This window comes from Cryptomeria japonica, chromosome 5, assembly GCF_030272615.1.
Source record: "Cryptomeria japonica chromosome 5, Sugi_1.0, whole genome shotgun sequence".
Lineage (NCBI taxonomy): Eukaryota > Viridiplantae > Streptophyta > Pinopsida > Cupressales > Cupressaceae > Cryptomeria > Cryptomeria japonica.
In genome coordinates, this window is record NC_081409.1 from 61,367,973 (window position 1) to 61,380,911 (window position 12,939).

Consider the following 12,939-nt stretch of genomic DNA (forward strand, 5'->3'; position numbering starts at 1 on the left):
CAACAAACTCCTGTTGTTTTCTAACAATTACGGCAGAATTGAAATCCCTTAACCGGGTAAGCTCTAACAAGTTTGGTGCTATTCAAATCCTCTAACAAGGTGGTCTATTAGATTGGATTTTCAAATCCTCTACCGAGGTTACTCCTTACAGGGTATTGCTTCGAACAAGGCATTTATAGTCAATCCCTTAATCAGGTGATTCCTAACAGGATCAATGCTTAACATGATGTTTTGTAAAGCTTTAACAGGCTAGGCTCCTAACAGCGCGAACTTCAGAAGAGTTCAGATATTATCTTGTGAGTATCATCTCACCGTGGTTTTTACCTATTTGGGTTTCCACGTCTAAAATATTTGTGTCGAGTGGTGAATGTTTTTGTTGTTATGTTTTCATTGTTGATTTTCTTAACTACTTAACTATTTTGATAAGTCATGATAACCGAAAGCATTGAGAAATGAAGAAGTTGTTTTACTGTTAATTTGTTATAACAGACAACCAGTTTATCTTATGAGTTTTTATCTTGACAGAGTTATTATTCTAAGTTTACTTTGAGAGATTGATTGGTGAAGTTTATTATCAGTTTTTCTATCTACTAATTTACCCCCCCTCTTAGTAGTTGACCGAATACTTATTCTTTCACCCTCTTTGCCATCATTTTTATTCTTTCCTGCTTCAGCTAAATCCTTAGCTATCATCTCAGCAATTATTTCTCTCAGGAGGATCCTGCATAGCTTCACTAGAGTTGTTGACTACTTGATCATCAGTGGCATCAACTGGAGTTCCTTGTTGAATGGGATCAATTTATACAGTGGGTTGATCTTGAGAAACTTATGTCTGTTCATGAACCACCAGAGGAGAAGTGTCTTTGCTTGTATGTCCTTCCGGTTGGGAGTCATCCTTCTCTAGAATACCTGATAGTTATTTTCTTTCAAAAAAAAATTCAAAATGCCTTAAGTATCTTTCACCACTTCGTCTACCCTTCCGAGCATTATTTTGTTTACTCTATTCTTGCTCAAGAAGTTTTCCTTTGCAAGTCCCAAATTTTTTTGAATATCCTCTCTTGTTATTTCAGGACAGAACGTTACTAATGTAAATTCTTTAAACCTTTCATCTTCTATACTGGCTGTGTGTCTCTAGGTATCCAAGATATCATATAACTCTTTCGGAATAAGGGATGACAATTCAATCAATGCTTTACTAAAAGAATTCATATAGTGTAAAACTGCCTCTTCTATAGCTCTCCGAACTTTCTTAGAAGAATGCTCATAATATACATAAATATTTGTCAAATTACCTTCATTAACTATTGTATCAACAATCTTCTATAATGGGGGTACAATAGTGAAGGAACCTTCAATCTTACTGGACTTGAGGGCTTCATCTATCTTAGATTTCTTGTTGCCTGCCCTTGTCTTGCCAGATTTCTGTCCTTGTAACTTAGCTTTCTTGGCAGGAGGAGCATCACGGGATGTAGGTTTCTGGACTGCCCTTGCATAGGTGGCAGTCTTCTTTACTTCCCTCACCTCTTCATCCGACTTTGTTTCCTCTTCTGCTGCAACATATTGCCTTGTAGATTTCTCCTTCTTCTTCTTCTCAGCTCCATCGTAGATGCTGTTGGTTTAGGCTTGGGTGCATGTACCGTCTTCTACACATTGGAGGTAGATGCAGATTTATTGGGTTTGGCGTTGGATTGCTTCGAAGGTGAAGGTAGCAAGTTGGGCTGTGGCTTCACCATATCCTCTTCCTTTAATATATTTTGTGCTCTAGCCCTTTGCACAAGTTCTCTTGTGATCCCCATCTGCTCTGCAACCGCTTCAAATTCTTTCCTTATTTTCCTTTGACTTGCCAGTGTAGTGAATTTCTTGTGCAAGTCCACATCCTTCTCCTTAAATGTGCCAAATCTCTGTTCTTTTTGGTCCACTAGTTTGCTTAACATGTGTTGAGCATATTTATCAAGCATGTCAGCATCAACCTCATACCCCATAGGCATGATCCACACAGTTCTTGGCTCAACTGCCTCCATCAGACATTGATCTTTGTCCACCATAAAATAGATAGTTTTCTCATATTTCTCTACTATGATCTTAGGAATTCTCTCTCTGTCTTTCATAGTGGCTTGGAAGTTCTTGAAATAGCCCTATAATGCATATATTCTCATTACATTGTCACCTATACCCAACAATTCTTCCTTAATTTGCATAACCACCGGTTTGTCATAAGCCCATTAGACCTTTCCAAAATCGGGGATCTCATTCATGAAGTATAATGCTATACAGACAATAAGGGATCCAAACTTGAAGGTTTGTTTCTTATCCTATTTTATTTTCTTCAAGTTGCTCATTAATTCACTCAGGAGTATTGTACAAAGATCATACCTTTTATCCTCCTTGAGCATTTGATATGCACTAAATATGGTATTACTGGATACTGAATTCTACTTGCTAGATTGATATACCTTGTAGCCCACCACCATTGAGGCAAATCTCACATCATGCTCAACTATGTCGTTGATTATCATCGACCAGTTGTCATATTGGGAACTGGTAAATAATGCCACGGTGGTGTTCTGTACTTTCCTCAGACTAGGGATCTCACTGGTTGCACTCAAGCATGTGATTTCTTGAATGGCCTGCTTTGTAATCTTATGAGGTCTGTCCAGCCATAATAACTTATCATGAACCCTGCTCAGAATGTACAGGACCCAGTCCGCTTCATCAAATACCGAAAAATGGATAAACTGTGCAAAACCCTTGTCATGAAGAATCTTGTATTCTGGCTTCAGATTTCCTCGACTATCCGCATATGCTTGTTATAGAGTATAAGCATGTCTACATTGCCAAGTTCTTCAATATCGCAGTGAATGTATGCCCTAATATCTTCATTGTGAAGAACATTGTACGGGACTGAAGAAAATGCTCCTTCTGGATCATCTTCATTAGATTTGAAAGGATGCTTTTTGAAAACGGGCCTTGCTTTATCAGAAATTTCAACTACTAGAGGTGTAGCAGTACCAAATGCAGATTGCATTGATGAATTTAGGGTTTAAAAATATAGCTCGTGAATGGATAAATACCTCTTGATTCATAACTGGGTAGAAGAAATCACTGAATAATCGCTTTAAGCTTGATTATTATTGTCAAATCTCTTTTACTCTATTGCTTTTCTCTTCTCTCTCATTTGCATTGTGAAGAATAAACTTTTGAAATTCCCTTTTAACCTTTGAAAAGCTAATTTTGAGTTGTAATAAATATTCATCCTTAAAGCTTTTGGTTATCTTACTTTTCATGAAATCTTCCGGACATTATCTGCATGCTTGATCTAGATCTTCTGCAACCTTCCAAAACCGGCTACAAATCTCCAAAGAGGGGTTTCTATTAATCTGCATGAAAAATTCCCCCTAAGGCCAAAAATCCCTAGTTACCAGATGAGGTTCCGTCACTGAATTCAGGTGTGGAGCCATTTTGCACATTTGAATCTTCCTTTTTCACCCACATCTTCCTATGTTGATCTTTGATTTCATCTACCTTTGCTTTGCCTTTCTCATCAGATTTGTTCTTGTTCACTGGACCATTGTTTCTGCTTCTTCAATATTTTGTAATATGTCCATGTTTGTTGCATCCATGGCAGATAACATTTCTTTGCATAGGCCTGAAATTCATTTAATTTTGTCTCATCCGGCATTGGTTAGATATATTTCCAAACATCCAACAAGCATAGCAGCTCTTATTATGGAAATTGTTCATCATTCTGCACATATTTGACTTATGTCCAAAGTTGTTGCATTTGAAACATTGACCCATAAAGGTAGGACCATTATTCATCATATTATTCATCATCACATCATTCATCCTACTTCTGCATTGATTTGTCATATGACCGAATCTATTGCAAGTAAAACATCTACCATTCAATTTATAGGCATTAGGTTGCCTTACCGGAGGTTTCTTGTTCTGCCGATAATTAGATTTTGCATTGCTCTGTCTAGAACCGAAGGATTCTCCTTTCTCATATCCAAGTCTTGTGTCTTTTCCATGTCTTTGATTATCCACCATCTCTTCCAACGAGGATGAACTAGCTTTGAACTTCTCTTTGTACTCATTAGCAGTAACTAGCTCATCTCTCAGAATTATGATCTGTCTTTCAAGTTCTTGTCCATCATTCTTTGTTTGCATCAACTCAAGCTTCAACTTGTCATTCTCATAGGTTAGTCTGCTACATTCATCTGATCTTTCCTTCAATGTTTGAATTAGGTTTTCTCTAGCAATATTGCAATCTCTCTAGCAAGCTTTTCACATTCATCTATCTTATCTTATAGAATTTGATTGTCAACACTTCGATCATTTTCCTTCAGCTTGTCCATCAACTCCTTTCTCTTTTTCCAAGAAGTGTTGAATTCATCTTTCAATGTCTTAATAAAGTCTTCAACTGCATTTAGATTTCTTTTGAGGCTACTCTTTTCCTTCATCGTTGCATCAAGATCTTCGAGTGCCACACTAAGTTGTCTTTTCAAAGCAAAGTCCATTGGTTCAATCTTTCGGATCTTCCTCAAGCTGTTAGGCTTGCTCTAAGGAACTAGGCTCTAATACTAATTGTTGGAATCAATGAACATGAGAGGGGGGGTGAATCAATGTTCTATAGTTATCAAATTTGTTAACCTGATTCTTTATCCACCGGATGCACAAGTATTTTTACATGGAAACCTAGAAAGGGAAAAACCATAGTGGGATTTTAACCCACAATATTATCATACTATGGCCAGTAGTAGAATAATATTACATGAGGGGAATGCACACGCATTCAAGCACACTTCTTAGAGCTCACTGCTCAATTACAAAACGGCTACAACCCCGAGGAAGGCTCACTGCCTTACAGGCTAATACAAAATGATTACACTAAGTAATGAGCTGAAAAAAAGCATCTAAGTATGTCGAATGACAGTTCCGGTTAGGCACAAAGTGATCCGTTGTTGCTGTTTTGATAAACTGCTCTGTTCTGCTCTGCTACTGATTACCGGATCAACAAAAACGTAAGGTGCACACGTGAAACTCCGCTCAATCGCTCCCAAAATCATCTCACACCTCATATCATCTCACAAAAATGTTATCCAAGTCGTTCTTATATATCTGCACTAACAAAATTGATCTCCTACAAGTCGGTTTCTCAAAATATTAAAATATGAGACGTGTAGCTTCAAGTCTTCACAAAACCATATTCCGGATCCAAAACATAAGATCACAGGCTTCCCATAAGTTGGTCCAATTAACTCAAACTTACCAAAAAACCACCTGAATCACTTCAAAGAATCCGGCCCACACGTTACACCACCAATAACGAAGATAACCCTGTTTTACTGCTCGGCCGGATACTGTACCTTTTAACATGCTTATGAAACAACATTGGAGGATAGGATTATATGATCTTCTTCTCATACTCAATCAACTTAACTCTGATCACTGAAACCAAAAACACATTACCGGAAATGAGAAATGCTCATCAAAACTGTACACTGAGTATTACCGACAGACTCAAGACATCCAAATATCCCAAACTCCATACCAGATAAGATCAATAGGTTGAGTTGCCATCAATGACAACTCCTAAGAAATCTCATGCGCCAGACATCATCAATCTTCACCGGAGCATCACCAGAATAGTGTCTTATACCAACAATTTTATCTTGCTTTGAGGTACTCAACCTCTTCTACAAGTCTTTATAAGTATGGTGGACATTAGGGAGCAATGGGCATCCTTTGGTGTGACCATAAAACAAATTTTAATATTATTTCTATTTTCTAGGCTGGCTTTGGATAGCAGTTCCAAGTAGCTTTTCTTGCTGTGGTTTTTCCTCAATGGGGTTTTCCACATATATGCAATGTTCACTTGTATACATGTGTAGATTGCGTTATCTTCTATTGGTACCAATTAGCTTAAAGATATTTATTAATAGTTGGAGCAATTTAAAGTTCAAGTTTTAAGTGGTATATATTCACCCCCCTCAGTATTCGGTGTGTTCAATACAGACAATTAAGACATAGCATCTCTTACTGATCTTAGTTATTCCTAACCAGCATTGGGAAGATGTCTTAATGGATTTTATCATAGGTCTTCCAAGATCTAAAGGTAAAACTATCATCATGGCAGTGGTGGATCATCTCACTAAGTATGCCCATTTTATTGGACTACTGCATCATTTTACAATGAGTACAGTGCAAAAGCAATTTTGGAGAATATACAAAAGCTACATGGTACAGATAAGGTTATTGTTAGTGATCATGATCCTATCTTTACTCATAACTTTTGGGTAGATTTATTCTCATATTTGGGAACTCAATTGGCTCATAGCTCTTCATATCATCTTCAATTTGATGGGCAAGCTGAGGTTGTTAATAAGTGTTTGGAAAGGTATACGTGTTGTTTCACTTCAGATAAGAAGTCTCAATGGGTAGATTGGCTACCACTTGCAGAATGGCGGTATAACACTTCGTTCCATAGCTCATCGAAAATATATCCTTTTATGACACTATATGGATATTATCCTCCTTCCATCATATCATCATTGAGGGTGCCACTAAGAGATTAATCTATTGAGGACTACATGCTTCATCAACAAGAAGTACTTTCAAGACTCAAAGAGAATTTAGGAATGGCACAAAATCGATTGAAGCAATAGGGAGACCAACATCATAGTAAAAAATGTTTTTGAGTGAGGGACTATGTGTGCTTGAGATTGCAATATTATAAACAATTATCATTGAAGCAACAAACAAAGAAAAATAAGTTGTCGCCAAAATATTATGGCCCATACTACATCACCAAAAGATAGGTAGTGTAGCCTGCAAGCTTGAGTTGCTGCCAACAACCAAGATATATCTATTTTTCATGTTTCCTATTTGAAGAATGTAATTGGGCATAACATCCTTGCACAGACAATACTATGACAGGTCGATGAAGAAGGCAGAATCATATTGGAACCAAAATTCATTCTCAAAACATGTACAAAGAAGCTGAGGACTATAACACTGAACAAATATCTCATTCAGAAGAATCCACACGTGGTTAGCATTGAGGACAATGCTTTTCTGAAGAGAAGGACATGCGTCGCCCTTAATCCTAGAGTATAAATAGGGTTATGAGTAGTCGCTTTATGGCTACCTTAACAACTAATTAAGTCATATATTATCATTCTTATATTGCTATTTAGTAAACTAGGTTGGCCTAGTGCCTATAAGTCCACCCCCTCCAAAGGACTTGTAATTCCCAGCTATTATAAAAATATTTACAACATATTTCATATTTATGCTTTTAAAGCTTTTTTTTTAATCCATTTGTTTGATTTAAACCCGCTGGTGTTATGTTAAAACCTCCTGGAGTCATGGCTAGCTGAAAGCTATGTATTATTGATTTCCAACAATGAGAAAGGAGAGTAAGAAGCAAGAAATAAACGCTCAGTATTATTGATTTCCAACAATGAGAAAGGAGAGTAAGAAGCAAGAAATAAACGCCTTATACTCTCTTCCAACCTGAAGCATTGAAGAGAAGTACCAAAGTAAACTTCTGGCATTCTTATTACAGTTTTAGATGCCCACGGTTCTCCGTAACGATCATTATGCTTGTATAGTTTAAAATGACTGAGGACATGGCTTCTCACTGTTAATTCCAGAATAACCATTCCTTAATTTATCATAACTCGCGAGAAAGTTATTGAAAGAGTTCAGTGTAGAATATATAATACAAGTCATGCATTTGCAAAACTTTCCAAACAACTTTCAGTCCTCTGCTCTGAAATAAACCTTCTTGAGTAGAAACATGTGTGACATTTAACATGAGAGCTATTTGCATCTTGTTATTGAAGAAAAGAATTGTGACAAACAAAACAGCTACAAACGTAAACTAGATTATGGGTTACTCCCAGTGATTCATACAGAAGAATTCATATGTTGACATGCATTGCTTATTTGTAGCATCCCTTACTTTCACTTTACTAATAAGTTGGATTATATTTCTTTTTGTGATTGTCCCAGACTCCATTGTTGAAGAGAAAGAATTCAATGCAGCATTCTTCTGTAATCAATGCACTTCTGCTTCAGTTAAGGTGATTGTGGATAAAACATTGGGCAATTTAATGAATCCATTGCTTTGTTTCAGTTTGACTGAAGGAAATGTATTCAGAGCTAAATGCTAAATTCATCTGTCCGTTGCATCGAATATGTTTTGACTGTTGTTTTAGTTAATATAAGATTTCAGAGTGAGGACAACTTTGTCTTCAAACCTTCAACTTCAATTTCATTTTTCTCACTTCTAATTTCGGAGGAGTAAACTGGCATTGATTTTGCTACAGTGAGGGCATGCCAAGAGAAGGATCTCAACAACAAAACTTCATTTCATGAGCTTTTTTCATTTTCTTTCTTTGATATCTTTTAGAACCTGCACATATATCCTGTTGATATTATTAGCTAACAATTGTATAAAATTTCAAATATAAATCCACCATAAGTTCCATTTGAATTTTCCCGAATTTATATTGTTGGGGGAAGTCCACTTTGAATTGATACAATATGATATGTCCTCGATTTGCAGTTTCCGCTCTTACTACAGAGTACAAACTAACCTGTAAGTTCACACTCCTGAGCTTTGTGAAATGAATTTGTTATGACACCTATTTTATATCAGGTCACAGACTTATCAAGATGCAGATTGAAAGGCTTGCAATCTGGTGATTTCATTTTTATTTATTTTTTATGAAAAATGTGACCCTTATGAATTCATAATCAACTTCAATATAATAAAAGACATAACATACCTACATTTTTAAAGTTAAATTATGCATCACTTTGTCAAAACATTGTTAACTGTTGAAATAATTAGGAGCATTGGAGGTTAATGTCTCAATCTATTTATTTATTTTTATTTGATTTTGGAGGTTCATGTCTCAATCAATTTATTTTTTGATAGCGTGCAACTTGAAGTTGTAATTGTAATCTCTAATGATAAAATCTGCCTGTAACATGCTAGGGTTAGAGTTAAATACTTAAGTTATAAATCATGTCTTAATTATTGCTCCAAGTTAGCCTAGAAAATAATGATCTCACATTCTTCTAATTCGTTCGTCTGTTAATTTTCAATCAAATATTCAAAAATATAATATGTTCTTGAAGTTGTAGATCTTTTTTGCCTGAAGGGAAGTGCAAATAAACATTTTAGATTCTCTCGTTTGAGAGATCAGGACTTGATTTATTAATAAAGTGTAGATTCTAAAGATTTACATTAATTCAAGAAAGTTTGAGAAAAGAAAAAATTAATTTGAAGGCAAAGGAGGTATCGTGGTAAGCAGGCAATGGTAAAAATTGCATGCCTCCACTTTTTTCTTTTAAGTTGTTTTTAGTGCAACGACAAGAACTTTTGAACTTTATTAGCTTCCTTTTCTTATGTGCGCAACTCTGCATTCGGTGTCTTGGTAGGATATGTTTAAGGATGTTTGAAAGTTGGAACTGAACACATCTCTGGAATGGAGCATGTCATATAGAATTGTGTAGATCTTTATTATGCTCATGTTGGATGTATATCATATTGTTATTCCTACTGCACTAATATTTATGATTATAGATGTCTAAAAGATATAAAACTATAGGGAATAATAATTTGTGTTTGACTATTTGTTTGTAAATCAAAGGTTGTACATCCAATCGCTTCTACCATGATTGCACTAGATCACTCTTGACATGCGCCATCCGTTTTAGATCGATTTAGAATATTTTCATAAGCTACATGAATGATGTTCATGAGAAGCATACTGTCCTATATTTTTGAAATAATCTTGCAACATTATTTTATAGATAGGAAACCCATGCTGGTTTTTTGTGAAGGCTTGTGAGGGAATGAAATAGTAACTAACGATATACAAAGCTTCACATAATGAATACCATCTCTATCATATATATAGTTTCCGAAGTAGTATGATACATGATATCAATAATATGCCATAAGAGGAACTCATAACATATGGCTTGCACTTGTATGTTGATGGTGTGTGTTGATGTTGTTCTTAGTTGGATGTCATGTCTCCTTTTTTCTTATCCAAATAATTCAAATATCTAAAGATATGTTTCGCAACCGAAACACCAAACTCCCATATCACAGTTTCTTTAGCCAAAAGGGATCCTAGACAATACATAACTAAGCAAAGAAGCAATGATCCAAATCGGAAGGGGTAATTATGCTCTTTTGACATCTTGATGTTCTCTAACAACAATTCTCTTAGCAATTCACACAAATCGAACATTCCCTATTCCTGAAATATATCTTGTAAGAAATGCCATATGCAACATACCTCACAACAGGATTGATGATTTTGTTGATGATTAATGCTCGATGATCGCTCATTGCACTGGTGAGGGTTTTGACCTCTTTGTTCTTTATTGATTTCTTAACCAAAACGACTTCATTGTCACACAAACCAGTAATAACCGAGACAATCTCCTTTGTGATTGGATAGGGTTTATCCAACACGATGTTGTCATTCTGCACAGGACTAAGGATTATTTTGATCACTTACAGATTATCAAAGTAAAGAAATTTTGTCTAAAATTTCAATCTTTTATGCTCTAATTCTTTGAGTCTCTACAACTTTGCATCACTCAGATTGATTTCGACATTCTTGATCTTATTTGGGTCAAATTCATCCAAGAATAGTTTCTCTACAGCCTGAAATACTTCGTTGCTCGATTCTCCAATGATCATTTTTCCTTCCATGATTACTTGATATGCTCTATTGCTCTTCTACTATTCACAATATTTTCAAACACTAATAACATGATAAAGAAAAAAATGACTTCAAACATCAATACTTATCTTGCCAAAAATCACCTTTAGGGTTTTATCGCCAAAAAGTGTCTTGTCGATGATTTTAGCTCAAACCTTTGATTTCTCGATAGCCTCTTTAACTCAGTCATGCCAGATCAATGACATGATCTTCTTCGAAGGGGGGGAAGAAAAAAAAATTCTACAAAAACTCCCCCTGAGCTGAACTAATATGCTCACATATTGGAGGAAGAGTTGCCTACACTAGATTCCGGTATACCAAGCTTGTTTCCTGTTATGACCTACATATCTAGTCCGATCATTTTCATTCCAATGAGATATGGGTCCCCCCTTTTTTGTCTTTGTCTGTTAGTTTTCTTTTGTTTTTTAGTTTTTAATTTGGCCACCTCGGGAGTTTGGGTTCACGAAATTCTGAGGTGACCTTTTGCTTGTTTTTGGTTTCTTGTTCGGAGGTTCGGGTCAATCTTCTTCCTTGGAGCATTTCTGATTGAGAAAGTTTTCCTACTATCATTATCATTTGAAGATACAAAATTTATGACACTTTTTGATGATTTGTGATTGGTAGAACATTTTCCAACCTCACATCCTAATACGATGGTATCTTTTGAGTACTTTTGTTTACTCAACATTTCATCCAGTGCCACCATCATACTTCTTTCTCAGTTTGAGCTCATCTTGACACTTCTGAAGCTTTATTATGATTTTTTCTATTTCATCTTTTAGGTTCTTACACTCCTTTCCCTTTGTTTCCACTTTTGATTCCAACTCTTTACACCTGCACTTTTTGGTATCAAAATCCAATTTTGGTTCTACATTTATTCTATTAGCATCATCCACTTGAGCTTTCATATTGACAATAGTTTGTTCTGATTCTTGAAGATATTTTTTTAATCTGTCTTATTCCTCTATAGCAGCAATCTTATACTTTTTGTATTATTTCCTCACTTTACTAAGTTCATCAAGTGCACTCACTAGTTGTCCTTCAAGAACTACCTCAGCTTCAGCTTCTTCTTCATCTTCGTTATCACTGCCAGATACATCTTGCATTTTAGATTGAGTTTCATTATCAAATTCTTTGATGTATGCATCTCACTTTGTGTCTCTTGTGTCATAAATAAATGAGTTTCCTCTTCATCTCGGCTGCAACAACTAACTGATCTACTTTTATCAACTGCGCATTCATCTTCTATATAAATATTCTTGCTTCCACAATTTGATTCAGTGATGCAAGGTTCTTCACCATAAAGTTTCTTCAATCTATCCCACAAGCTCTTTGGAGATTTGCATCTGTCCACCTTTGAAGATACATCATCAGAAAGCCCACTAAGAATAGCCTTCATGCTTTCAGCATTGGAGTCATAACTACTTTTTGTTTCAGGATTAGTAGGAGGACTAGCAGCAATAGAGTAACTATTAACAACTGATATCGAAACATCATAACCTAAGGAGGACAAATATAGTTCCATTCTACAAGACCAAGTGAAATATTTTGAACCATCAAATAGAGGGGTAGGGATTGACTCAAACTTGACCATTGTGCTCATACGCTAGAATCTACCCAAGCAAGAGAAAGCTTTTTAAGTAGGAAACCTATTGCTCTGACACCAATTGTAGAACACAAGATATCATTGAGAGCGCCGGGGGGGGGTTGAGTCAGTGATTATAAACAATTTCAAACAATGTGTGCAATCGGTAGGATAATGAAAATACGAACAAGCAACCAGGTGCACAAGAGAACATCACATAACACTAGATATATGAGGAAAACCCAATGTGGGAAAAACCTCAGTGAGAAATGTTGCTGGATATCTATTGCTTCAATCTTGCCTCACAATGAAATAATAGTTAGAATATTTAGGGCACCAACCCAAGGAGCACCAACCCCTGCACTGAGCACCTACTTAGTGAAAAACAATGAGATATAAAATCAATACAATGATAAACACCTTATTACGAATGAATTATGTAACCACTGCAACCAATTCTCTTTGCAAGTTGAACTCTTTTCTGCCACATTGCTTCTTCTCTACCTGTCCTTTGTTCTTTGTATTTGAATCCTCTACAACTCAGTTTTTGCCTTGTCAGATCTCCTCTCACACTTTCTTTGCTCTCCTTCAATCTAT